Below are 14286 nucleotides of genomic sequence, written 5' to 3'. Positions count from 1 at the left end.
TAACCACTGGTGAAGCTATAGTGTCTAATTAAACTGTTATTTCAATATGAATGTGGGATTATGAAAGCAAGGACCCAATACGTAAGTAAATCGCAGCTTTTTTATAGCAGGTAGTGACTATGTCCTTTGAATATGTGTTTTGAGACACACCCTCTTTTGTAACCCGGTCTTTCATGTGTTGAGCAGGAGTGCTCATCATTTAGTCTGCTCTAAAGACTATATTGTGGCAGGAATGAATCTCAGTACTTGATTACAGCTTCGTGAGGAGTATAACATTTTAATTTTCTATAGGTTCTACTTCAGGTCTAAACTTGGAAGATAATATTAGCCATTCAGGGTGTCTTCTATCCATTCCTATGGGTGGAAATCTATGCCTCTGGGGTTGTGCAGTGGTTGACCCCCCCATTGGGGTCACAATGGTTATCTTGCTCCCTGCCTTTGCCATTACCTAAACTGGCATTTGCAGGGGGCATCTATTTACCTAAAGAATTAGGCTTTGGGACCAAGCACATCCCTCCTGTATTCTTCTGGACCTACAGGGCCTCTCCTTCTCTTCCAGCTCTTTGAATGGCCTCATTAATGCACAAGACACTGCAATTGTTTTGCCTCTCTCTTGGGTCACAGGAAACTTGAAGCTTTCCCCCTGACTTACTGGATCATGTTTTGTGTCAGAACTATATGGCTAGACATCTCACTGAGCCATCCTTCCGCTCCATCTCCTGGACCATCCATGCTGGTTGAGAGGGTAGCACTAGGGTGATAGAGCTTTTCTGACCACTGCGTTAAATGGTGAGGGTTAAGCACCAGTCCTCTTTGTCCTTTGGTTTTCCCAAACCCGTTTTTACAAAAAGAATTATGTTCTCCTCTTCTCTTATTAATCCTTTAAGGAGCAGGACAATGGATCCTAAGTGTAAAACAGATATTTAGGGTGGAATTACTTTGAGTACTTGTAATTATACTTCATGATGCCATCCAAATTTTTAGAAAAGACTATTACAGAATAGGCATGTTTACATATCTAATCAGCTATCAAGTTAAGGGTCATTACTATTGAAACTGTGTTACCCTGCAATGAGATAGGTGGTATTGGGGCAGTTACTTCTGTTTGGAGCAGAGGAGAACAGAGCACATTCTCGTTCTGTAGGAAGTCTTGAGAGCATGGGAAAAAGCAGACTTCTCTGTGACTTATCCCAGAGTAATCTTGAAGAGTACCGAGTAGTGGCAGTTGATTTCAAAGTGAGAAAACCAACTCAGTAAGGTTCTGTGTTGTAACTGATGAGGAGTCAGGTATCCCTTAGTCTAGAGGAAAGTAGTTTCCTTAATTCCCTGTTTTCTTCAGGGCACCATTTCTAATAGTAGCCAGACTAAGATTTAGCAGGCAGATATCTTCTTTTGAAACATGAATGTTTACATTCTCATAATTTTATCCTCTTCAGGGAAGGAACAGGATTAGTGAACGCATGTCCTAGTTATTCACGTTCATCATTTTTATTCCCTAGATCCAAAATATATGAATATAGTGCTGAGGGGCTAGCAGTTTCCTTTCCTTTAAAATTTAAGAGCAAAACAGAGAAAACAAAGAGTTATAGGCAAACCTGCAATTTAGTGACATTCCATAAGCAAAAGATTCAATAATACTGTTGAAATAACTTCATAGTGAATTCAAACTGAATAATCCTGGGTGGCTCATCCAGTTAAGCATCTGACTCTTGAGTTTGGCTCAGGTCACGATCTTACAGTTCGAGGACTGAGCCCCACATTGAGCTCTGTGCTGACAGCATGAAGCCTGCTTCGGATTTCTCTCTCTCCATCTCTCTGCCCCTATCTTGCTCAGACATGTGCTATGTCTCTTTCTCTCTCTCCTTCTCTCTCTCTCCAAATAAATAAACATTAAAAACAAAAACAAACAACAAAAATCTGAATGATCCTATTCAATCAGGTAAGTCTTGTAAATGGACTCAAAGGGGTGACAAATTGCAATGTCTTTGTCAAAATTAAAGTTGGCTAAGATACAAAATAGATGAACACAGGGCAAGGGAAAATAAAAAGAGAGGGAAGCAAGAGACTCAACTATAGAGAACATACTGAGGCTTGGTGGAGGGAGGTGGGTGGAGGATGGACTAAATGGGTGATGGGTATTAAGAAGGACGCTTGTTGGGATGAGCACTGGGTGTTATATATAAATCATGAATCACTAAATTCTACACCCAAAACCAATTTTACTATATTTGTTAACTAACTAGAATATAAATAAAAACTTGAAAAGAAGTTGAGATGTATAGTATTATCACACTATTAAAATTTATGTTCACATTTAAATCAATTCTGTTTCTATGAAAGGAGAATCAGGATAATTTAGAATATAAAATTAAGTCACATTGCCAAAGAACTCTTCCTGTATGGTTTGGAATGAATACACCAAATACCTAGCCTTTTTTAAAAAAATTATTTTGCATACAGTAAATGCTAAATAAATGCTTGAATCACTTTAGAAAACCATCTCTCCTCATATCCATAAGTGCCCACAAATTATTTCTTCCTGAAGGATTTGAGATGAGTCTGTGAGGACATACTATTCTTAACAATAGAATTTATTGGTTTAAAACATGTCAATGTAGTAATATGATAAATAAAATTATGTAATCTGCAAATATCTGGCAGAGAGCTACCTAAATAGTTAAACATTAGTTTGTCTGAAAGTTACGTGAATAGAAACAAGAAAGTGTGTAATGAGATCAGGAAGCTTCTAAGCATCTGAAAATAAAGGTGCTGCCACAGAGATGAAAAAAATTTTTGAAAATGCAGTCTGATGACATCAAAGGAGGTATTTACTTATTTCTTCATTTTTGGGTTCCCAGTTTTTACTGTTCCCATTTAGAGGCTACACAGTAGCTCCTATCATCTACTTAAAACCTAAATGTTCATCCTGTGAAAATAAATATCTGAATTATGCTATTGTAGGGAAATTTTGTATATAAATCAACATAATACTGACTTCAATAGCAAAAGAATAGTTGCTGAATCATTAATTGTAGCCATGAAAAATCTAGGCATTGATAATAGTACCCTTTTCTTTACTCATATAATTGTTAAAATAAGCTCTACTCAGAAATGCAAATTATTTTGCAATGCAAATACAAAGCAAAAGTAGATGTTTTTCCAATGTATCAATGCTTTTTTAATATAACAGAAATAAAGATGTTATGTATAATATTATAATGATATATTTTGGGACAATGTTACATGAACACTTCTTAGTGAAATTGATGAAAACATGCATGCTATTAAAAATCAACTTAAAAAAACAAACTAAACTTAAAAAAATGTTATAGTTGTGACATATAACCACTAGGATATTTCTAGAAGTGGTATCATACTTAACACCCAACTTTGCCTTTTTCCACTTTCACACTTATAATCTTGTGTTCTGCCATGATCAAACAGTGTGCCCAAGGCTACTGCTTCTCTGAGATGGTATTTCTGGAAATGACCTTATAATACTATCAGAAATACTGCTGCCAACTTTGATAATGGTGGGCATAGAAAGGTCTAGGACTTTATTGTAGAGACAAGGCAAAACTACCAGAAAATGTTAAAATTTAGAGTCTCTGAAGTTTTACCCCCCAAAAAAACGTACACACAGTCACACACATGACTTCAAAAAAACTAACTTCCAGAGGTCAAATTTATATTATATATATGACAGTACAATTTGTTGAATGATGTAAAAAGTTCTCTATGCCTTGTATGTGCCTCAGGTACTCAGAACCCAGAAGTTTCTCTGGAAACTTAAGACCAATAATCCGCCAATATTGATATTTTGGGATATCTGCATTATAATTTTTTTTTCAGTGCCTGATTTCTGAAGGGCACCATAAATGCTTCTGAATTCTTTCTTAAAGTTTATGGATAAACTGAATGGTTGAAAATATCTTAAAAGTTGGTGAGTCAACTAGAGAGAACCTGGTGAAGAATGTTCATCTACTCAACATTTTCCATAACCAGCCTTAAGTCAAAAAATTGAAAAAGCAAAAACAATAGCTATTTGAGCCATTCTTCAGGGTGTCAGTCAGTGATAGAAGAAACCAATGCCAATAAAGGACCCAAGATTAGTTGAGATTTCACTAAAAAATTTGGATTATAACAAATCCTTCAGGCTTAAATTAGGTAACAGGAACTGTCCCTTTCCATCATGGATTTAGACTACACGTTCCTTTATAGCAGGCATTTTATTTTCTTAATGATTACATCCCTGGCATCTAAGACACAGACATTCGATTCATATCAATTGAATTGATGAATGAGTGAATGAGTGAATGATTGAAGAAAGCAATTGAAATACTTTTTCAGTACGTCATCAAATTATAAGTACTTTACAGTTCTGCCTAGCAAAGCACGTTCTACTATAGAACATAATGTGAGAATAGAATGGGTAAAGATATAATAAATGTGATATTTGTTAAGAGATGCTCATTCAAAACAAATCTTTGCCTCAGAGGCAAATATGAGTCAAATTAGTTTTATCTTTTAACAGTGTTATAATTCAGATGTTGACTCTCAAGTGTTTCATTCTATTAAGGGAGCCCTCTTTATTTTTCTTAATCTTGCTGTAAATTTATATTGAAATTAAATAGTATACTTTTATCGAAAAAAACTCTTGAGTAGAAAGCTATTGTGTGGATACTTTAGTAAAAGAGTGAAGAAATCTATGCTTGATTATTTATTTGTAGCTCTGTTAAATTATGTTAAAATAAATCAAGTAAGCCCACATAACTAGGCCTTAAAGATTACATGATTTTTATTTTTAGAGGAAAAACCCCTCATAAACCACAGTCCAATTATTCAATTTTGCTTACTAATTATGGAAACTTCTCATTTCTTGGCCTCAAGCAGTAGATGATACATCTCTGAAGGGTGACACAAAATCTGTCACCATCTATGGCTCATTTTTTTCAATGTAAATATTTTTGGAAAACAAAATAAATAGTTTAGAAATTCCTACATTCAGTGTGGTTGATATATGCATCATTTCTGATATGTGAGCCTTCGTTCATACTGTCCTTTAGATAAGGTTGTGGGCTGTGCTTTTTCTCCCCTAGGACAGTGAAAAACACAGAAAGACATCAGTTGGAACATAATTATAAACATGTTTTCTCATAATAAAAGCTGGTGTTTAAGCTATCAATAAAATTAGAATTAAATTGGGCCAATAGCTCATATTTTTAGAACCATCATGTGAGAAATTGTATCTCTTTCTTTCCTACATGGCACAAAAGGAATATTGCAGCATAACAAGTTGATATAAAGCTCCTTCCATGCTTTCTCAAGTGTCCTCTGAAGCAGCTCAAAATTCAGAGCCAAATTAGAATCTTCAAAAAATGTTTTAAATGTTTAAGATTATAGAGAGGATTGATGAGACCGTGTGTATGGAATTTTCTCCATGCATTCATAGAATCCTGTACTAACTAGAAGTGTTAAAACTTCAAACAAGTTTCATAGCAAACATCACTTATAGGATGTGGAGCTCACACAGTTATTAGATTGGAGATAAAGACTTGAGGAAGTGTTTTCATTTTAACTTAAATACTAACCTAGGAAGACTGGCCCTATATTTATGGAGTAGTTATTCTTGCCATTTTGAGTTTTTTCAGTAGTCCTCACTGCATTGTTTTAAGAGCTTTATGAGAAGTTAGGAGCTTGCTAACTTAGGTCTTGAGAACATATTCGTGTACTCTAAACGCACTTTTCATGAAATCATACTTTTTATTTAACTGTGTAGTTATTTAACAAATATGAATTTAAAAGAAACTGATGACAGTGATTCCTTGTTTATTGTTATTGGTGGATAATATTGAAAACAATTTAAAATAAGTAAATTACTAGAATTTTTATCACCCTTCATGTCATGTATTACTTAACAAAACGAAACAAAACATTATTTTTAACTTTTTGAGGAACCTCCGTAATGTGTTCCAGAGTGGCTGCACCAGTTTGCATTTCCACCAACAGTGCAAGAGGGTTCCTCTTTCTCCACATCCTCGCCAATGCCTGCTGTTTCTTGTGTTGTTGATTTTAGCCATTATGACAGGTGTGAGGTGATATCTGATTGTAGTTTTGATTTGTATTCCCTGGTGATGAGTGATGTTGAGTGTCTTTTCCTGTGTCTGTTGATGATATGGATGTCTTCTTTGGAAAAATGTTTATTCATGTCTTCTACCCATTTTTTAACTGGATTATTTGGTTATTATGGGTGGTGAGCTTGCTAAATTCTTTATAGATTTTGGATACTAACCCTTTATCAGCTATCTCATTTGCAAATAACTTCTCTCATTCCATAGGTTGTCTTTTAGTTTCATTAATTGTTTCCTTCACTGTGCAGAAGCTTTTTTATTTTGATGTAGTATCAGTAGTTTGTTTTTGCTTTTGTTTCCTGTGCCTCAGGAGATGTATGTATCTAGTAAGAAATTATTATGGTCATTGTCAAAGAGGTTCCTGCCTGTGTTCTCTTCCAGGATTTTTATGATTTCATGTCTCACATTTAGGTGTTTAATCCATCTTCAATATTATATGTATGTTAACTAGCTGGAATTTAAATGAAAAATTTAAAAACCATTTAATTATTTTGTGAAATCAAGGTGGGGAATATTTTGAGAATCGTGTTTAACTTGAAACAATAAATAATTTAAAAGATATAAATGTGAGACAAAATTAATAATATTTAATTAAAAGTCAGAAACAACTTCCTGACTGGGCATTTTTAAAAGAAGAATCATATATAAATATTTACAAGTTTAGATATTACTAAAGAGAGGACCTGGATAAATACCAGTCTAATAATGTGTTGCCTTATAGTGATGTATTCTACAATACAGCAATAGAAGAGATTCAAGGGCTAGAATATTAACTTGTCAGATCCCATGTTTTGTAGAGTATAAACTACAATGCTTATGTAAGTAAGTATATTAAGCATCAAAATGACTAGACAAATCTTAAATAAAGGTTTATATATATGTGAATGAAGTCAATATAATTCTGCCTACTGCATGTTAGTTGAATTGGATGTTGAATGTTTTAACTTTAGGGAATATTTTAGACCATTTCAAGTCTTATAAAACTGATAGAACATCAGCTAGATTTCCTAGATATAATTTCCCTTGTTAAATATAAACATAAACATAAACATAAATATAAATATTTTTTTCAGGATAAACAAAAGTTATTGAGCTGGGGGTGTCATGATAGGAGAAAGATCATACTATTAATATCAGCTGGATTATAAAATACATGGGTACACATGGGTACATCTCAGTGTCTTGTTATTTTTGTGCCCTGACTTCGTTTTATCTGTAGCATCTGTTACTACATAACATATTCTCTTTCCTCTCACTAGATCGTGTACTTTGTGAAAATAAGAACCCCATCTTCTTTGTTCATTTCTGGATCCTCAGAACCTGGTATGTAGTAGGATTTGAAAAATATTTGTGGAATGAAATAATTGACATTAAAATTTATATAGATGCATTTATCAAAACATCTATGGTCTTACATAAATAGAAAAGATAGTGACACATGTTACTTCCAATGTTTGCCATAGTATTTCTCCCTTATGGTTCCTCTTGTTAGTTTATATTTATTGGTGTATGTGGATGACTTCATAGATCTTTTCATTTTTTGTTGTTGTTGTTTTCTTTTTTTTTTGCATTTATAAAATACTTTAATCTTTTTTTTAATATGAAATTTATTGTCAAATTGGTTTCCATACAACACCCAGTGCCCATCCCAAAAGGTGCCCTCCTCAGTACCCATCACCCACCCACCCCTCCCTCCCACCCCCCATCAACCCTCAGTTTGTTCTCAGTTTTTAAGAGTCTCTTATGCTTTGGCTCTCTCCCTCTCTAACCATTTTTTTTTCTTCTTCCCCTCCCCCATGGACTTCTGTTAAGTTTCTCAGGATCCACATAAGAGTGAAAACATATGGTATCTGTCTTAGATCTTTTCAAAGAAAACATAGATATTAGGAAACTCACAGAACATTAAATTTATAACTAGCTATTTAAAGACTAGAGTAGGGAACAAGAAAAGATACCCCAAGCTAAAAGAAATGTGTTTTATTTTCCACTGAATTTTAGTTAGCTAATAATAATTTATGAACAAAATTATAGACTCATCTCTAGGGTATGCGGTTCCTGGGTGTGGTGGTTCTATAAAGAGCAGCAGAATGACTTTCTTTTCCATATGCAGTCAAGGATTACCTTTAGTCTAGGTATTTCAATGAAGAATAAAATAATTCTTTAGTTTTGAAGAGGAAAGAGAAATGGTTAAAGAGACAGGCAGGTTTGGGACACTAGGTGATAAAATTTACTTTGATTTAAAAACTTACACAAAAAACATTTTCATGATTTTAGCTCACTAACTGCATCATTGATATTTAACACTTATTTATAAACAACCAAAGACTACCTACTAATAAATATATTTCCGATAGATAAATTTCTTTTACCTTTTGGTATAATCGTGTATTATTTGCGAGTATTTCAGATGCCATACGATAATTTTTTTAAACCTTGTAAATTCGTTTTATGGATGAGACTAAAATCACATATTCTAATCTCACTTCATTTAATAATTAAAAGCAAACTTCTGCTCCTCAGAACATATGGGTTCCTTAAGAATTCCTCAAGAATTGGTTTCACAAAATAGACAACTTAGCTAACAAATAGTGTGTCGTATTGATTTTATTGTATGAGAGTTTTCAGTTGCTTAGAATTATGCTCCAGTTAAAGAACTTTGAAAGTACCCACAAAATGAAACAACACAGTTTTATAAAACATAAAGTTTTAATTAATGTTCTATGGAAAAGACATTAGGCTATTTTATTCCACTAAATTTACCTAATTCTTTACATTGAATTAATCAGGATTAATCAATTATTTTTGTGTCATGAAATATTTCCAGAATTATCCACTGGAGGTAATGATAATCCTGGAGGTAGACATGGAATTCTGTGTTTTATAATGATATTTAGCATTAAAAATTGAAGTGGTAATTATTAGCTCTTTCCTTCAATTGCCTGAGCATCTAGACTAAAATTGACATTTTTACCATAGTTATTTTGACAAATAACTCAATTCTTTTATTCATTTTGAACATAATTTTTACATAAGCAAATTTCTAAAACTTTCGGAGCCATAATTCAATTGTAATTTACTGGAGAGAGATGTCATTTTAGAATAGACATTCTCATGTTGCATCCATTTATTCATAACTTTTCAATCCCCCACATGGCTAATATCCTTGTTCTAGATTATTTTTCTTCTTGTCCTTTATATGTGAACTGGACATCTATGGAACTCAAGCTTACACCCCTTTTGTCAACACACACGTTCTAGCTTAAAATATCTGTATGAGATCTTTAATTCCCTGATCATTATTATTTGTTTAGAGATGGTTTTTATCGCATTTAGACTTAATATTCCATACATAGCTACTTGGGCATCAATTTCAACCTTTAGAACTGTTAGCAGAAATACATAGGTCTTTGAAAACATGGGAAGCATTAAGGTGATGGGGACATTCTGGGCTGATATTTTAGTATTTGCCACAAATTTAGCTGGCAGTTACTTTAATTAAAAAAAAAAAAAAAAAGCTAGAGTAGAAAGTTATTCACCGGGAGGTAAGTGAAGACCACCAGGAATCGGCTAATAACTTATTCTTACATTAGACTGAACCTAGGTCAAAAAGGTAAGCATCTAGCTATTACACAGCCAACTTTATATCATTCAAGTCAAGCTTGAAAAAGCAGGTTTCAGATGTTGACTTTTGCTTTCCCCTGATATATGTGATCTTTGGAGGAGAAAAGGACAGCTTTAGGCTCTTGGTGCTGGCATTTTCATGTCTTTCTCAATACCGCAACCATGCTGTGTCCTTTGGAGATGTTCTTTTACTGGACTGCTCCCCAATGAAACTGGGTCTTGAAGTGTCAATGGTATCAAGAGAGATCATAGGATACCCCTCTAAATCTGCCTCTGGTTGATGTCAGTCCTGCTAGCCCTGTGGATTCTGGTCATAGCTGCCAACTTTCTCTTTGAAACTTCTTCCTTTTCATTATGTTTAGGTGCCTCTCAAGTCACCGAGCTTTGGTCCAGACTCAAAATCAAATTTCTTTTTTCTCGTCTCTCCCTGACTGATCTCAGAGATATTACAAAGCACATTAAATCTCCAAAGAGAGACAGCACTTAAAAGTGCTATTTCACTTTTGTGTTAACTCACAAAAGTCAGTATCTCTGACTGATCACCTATGAAAGAACCCTTAAAAAGAACAGTATCACATTAAAAATTTTTTAAAGCATTTTAAACTGCTCTTTGGGGTCTATCTTCTTTTAGACACTTCCACCTGATATAATGGTGGGGGTCGGTGGGTGGAAACTTGGTCTAAAAAATAATGATTAGCAAATTTAGGAAATTCTTTAAGTTTGGCTGGATACTTTTTGCTTTGTCAGAACTGTCAGTGCGTGCATTTCACCCTTCATTTGACCAGGTCCAATTACTTTATAAGAGTTTCTGTTTTTGAAAAACTGATTTCTTTTGTTGTTTTTTTGTCTCCAACAAAAGAAGTCATGGTAACACTAAAGGTAGACACAGAATTCTTTTTTCGTAAATGTAAAATTAAGAGTATTAATTTATAACAGTTATACCATCTTGAAAAATGTTAGGAAAACTAAAAATTACATGATGGTGAGATTTTGTCGAAGAGTGGGAGTCAGGTTAATCAGCTTGGCCAGAACACGGAAATGATCTAATAGTTGTTATAACTTACTTTGCTCTCAAAGAAGAAGATATTAACTTGAACATATTACCAAGAGGACTGAACATCTTGCCAAGTAGATAGAGCAAAGCTCAGAAAAATTAAGCTGGTCCAACCTTTCCAAAATCGTTTTTTTTTTTTCAAATACTTATATGTAAGAGTGGAATCTACAAGGCTTTAACTAGATCTTATGGCACAGCGTGAAATACCAAGGAAAGGTACGAGATTAACAATCGTTTTTATTATGTCAAGGGAAAACAATAATTCTCAGTCTCACATACCAGTAAGAATTGTCCATTTATATGTGGAATCTAAAATAAACAAAACAAACCAACAAAGGGACACCTTATAGAAAAAGAGATCACACCTGCGGCCACCAGAAGCAGGGAGTGGAGGAAGGAGGAAGGGAAGGAAGGTCATGAAAGGCACAAACTTCCACTAATAAGATAAATTAGTACCAAGGATGGAATGAGCAACATGATGAATCTGGTTACCACTGCTCTTTGATATACATGAAAGTTGGTAAGAGAGTAAATCCTAGGAGTTTTCATTCCAAGGAGAAAATCCTGCCCCCCCCCCCCAATTTCTTGTATCTATATAAGATGATGGATGTTAACTTCCTGTGCTAATCGGTTTATAATATATATAAGGGAAATGTGTATGCTATATACTTGAAACTTATTCAGTAATGTATGTCAGTTGTAGCTCAACAAAACTGGGAAAAATTTTTGCTGAACTAAATTGGATAGAGTGCACCTGACATTACTTTTCTCTGCAATTTGATTGCTGTAGTCTGAGGTTGCTACACTAGACCCTGGGACTGACTCTCCAAATCAAGTGTTAGATGAATTCTTGATATGCCCAGTGAGTAATATTAGGAGCTTTTTGAAGAGTGCAACTGTCTTATACTTTTTGGGCTTATATTTTATATCAGAAATCCATCAGATATTACATCTACAAAAACTCAGTTGATAGCTTCTGTAAAGGAATTTCATGTAGAAATGCATGGAATGTGAGAAAATGTTTGTTTTTGTAAATAAATGATAGGAAATCAGATGTTTGATCTGTGTTATCATGTGGGATCCATGAGCATATATATGAAACCATATGTTTGGTGTCTAGAATTAGGACTATGATTATAGGTGCTCAATAAATATTTGCTGAATGCTTGAATAAGAAAAAAAATCATAAAGGGCTGGGAAGTCACATATAGGTTTGATTTCCATAGAGTGTTTCTTATGACTTAAATTTCCCAAACTAGGCATGAGAATTTTAGAAACATTTATTTGATTTTAATTTTTGCAAACGGTGTGTATGTATGTGTGTGTATGTGAGATCTTCATTTTCTTATCTTTGTAAAGTGAACCTACTAAGAGGAGGAGGTCTAGAAACCAAATTTTGAAGTACCTGGTACATTTAATGTGAAAAATCGCTACAAAGTATGATTTCCCCTCAACTAAGATTTTACGTATTGTCCTCCACATGGGAAAAGCAAACTATTAACTACAAAATATTCTTTCTTCGGTAGTTTTTATTACTGGCATCAAATTGGTATTTCTTTTTCTTCCCCCTTGGGTTTTAAGCAACTGCTAGAACCCTTTATATCTTAAACTTTGAGGCAAATTGCATATAAGTATTTATATCCTGAAGAATAACTTTCAAATTTTTTATACTTTTGGATGGAAGAGATACTACATGTGAATCTAAGAACACTCTTGGAACTTACTAAGTTCTCATACATTGATATAGTACGAGGGTTTAGTTTATGATTCGATTTGCTCCAAGTCAGAGCATTTGACATTTTGATTTCAGATTTTACATATTGAAGTGTTGTTACAAATTCTACTTTCTAGCTTGTTCATTTGCACTGACTTTTTTTAGGTGGACAGGAGTGCACATCATTGACAGATTTTCCACATTTTGAGATAAGGTAAATTCAAAATCAAACTTAAATCTATGTTCTTAATTTTTTAAAATCTATCGGGAGAGAGCACAATGGAGCACAAGCATTAGTATATCATATTGTAGACCAATTATAAATCGGTGCCCACTAAATAAATAGTTAACATCATTGGACAAATAATTTACAAGGCTTATAAATGCAAAAGGAATGCTTATCTAGTATGCTATTTAAAACTTACAGAGTGACTTGTATGATGACCATAATGTCAGAGGAAGATAGAAATAGCTGTCACATAAACTTCTATAATTCCTAACTGGCAGACTGTTTGCTAAGTCCTCAATTTGAAAGAGTCATAAAATTAGATATATTTTTATAATGTTGTCCTCTTGGTTTTTCTAAAAGGGAATATACCGACATACTATCTAATAGTCTTCTTAAATATTTTACATTGTACGTGTATTTTAAGTTTTGAAAAAGTAATAGTTACTTTTTTCAGATATATTGAGTGAACTAATGCGAGCTTATGTTTCTAGCAAAAGAGCTGTCTTCACTAAAATTAGCGTGGTAATAGCCAACATTTTTTGAGCAACTGTTACATGTTAGATACTGCTTTATGCATCCACAGGTATAAACTTATTTAATACTTACAACAGTTCTGTGTGGTAAATACCATCATAAGATCATTTTGAACCTAAGGAAGTTGAGGTATAAAGTTGTAGAGAAAATTCCCACGGTTACACAGCTCCTATAGGTTGGATTCAAAACCAATGCCCTTAATCAATGATTTATATTACCTATAAAATATTTGCAGGACTTCTCATCTCTGTCCTGATCTGTATGGCTTTAGTTGGTGTTGCTTTTCCGGAGGACAAACATTAAGATGAAACTGAAAATTTAGTTTATCATTTGGGATTTCTATTATTTTCTTATTACAAGATACAGGAAAATGTAAAGTCATTTCATAATTTTCTTGTTGTTTTTTGTGGTTTATTTAATTGCATCGAGATTTTTGGTCCTACACTGACCTAACTTACCAACTTAAATGGAGACAAGCATACCCGAGAGAGGAAAGAAAGATTGATTGTACACACCTCATGACTACATGTATCTGTTCCCTAAAGAGTTGGTTTAAAGAAACGAAAATCCCAAACCTTAAGATATCTCTTAAAAACATTATAAGACATTTCAGTTGAAAAGCTATGTTAAAACGTGAAAATTTGGGGTTAGCAAATTATTACTTAGATTCTTAATAGTCACCGTCACAGACGCATAGTGTGACACACACTATAAGATCAAAAGGAAAAAAAAGCATTGTTTCATTATTTCCCTTTCGAAATCTACAAAGGAAGAAGTTGGGCTTGATGGGAGCTGAAGATGAACATCAGCTGTAGAGGGGAAAAGTGCTGAAATAAACAGAAGTTTTTTATCAGGTAGTGCATTAAGTTTCATGCAATAAACTAATTAACTAAAAAAAAAAAAAAAAGCAATTTACACAGATGCCCCGTCAAACACTACAGGGGAAGCACAGATGGGGCACTATCAAGTAGCATAATGCTCCAGTACTCATTTATAAAATCTG

This window comes from Lynx rufus, unplaced genomic scaffold, assembly GCF_022079265.1.
Source record: "Lynx rufus isolate CCGP_SWC_20201006 ecotype Redwood Valley unplaced genomic scaffold, mLynRuf1.p SCAF_1, whole genome shotgun sequence".
NCBI classification, from domain to species: Eukaryota; Metazoa; Chordata; class Mammalia; order Carnivora; family Felidae; genus Lynx; species Lynx rufus.
The sequence above is the reverse complement of the archived record's forward strand: the minus strand, read 5'-3'. Positions refer to the sequence as shown.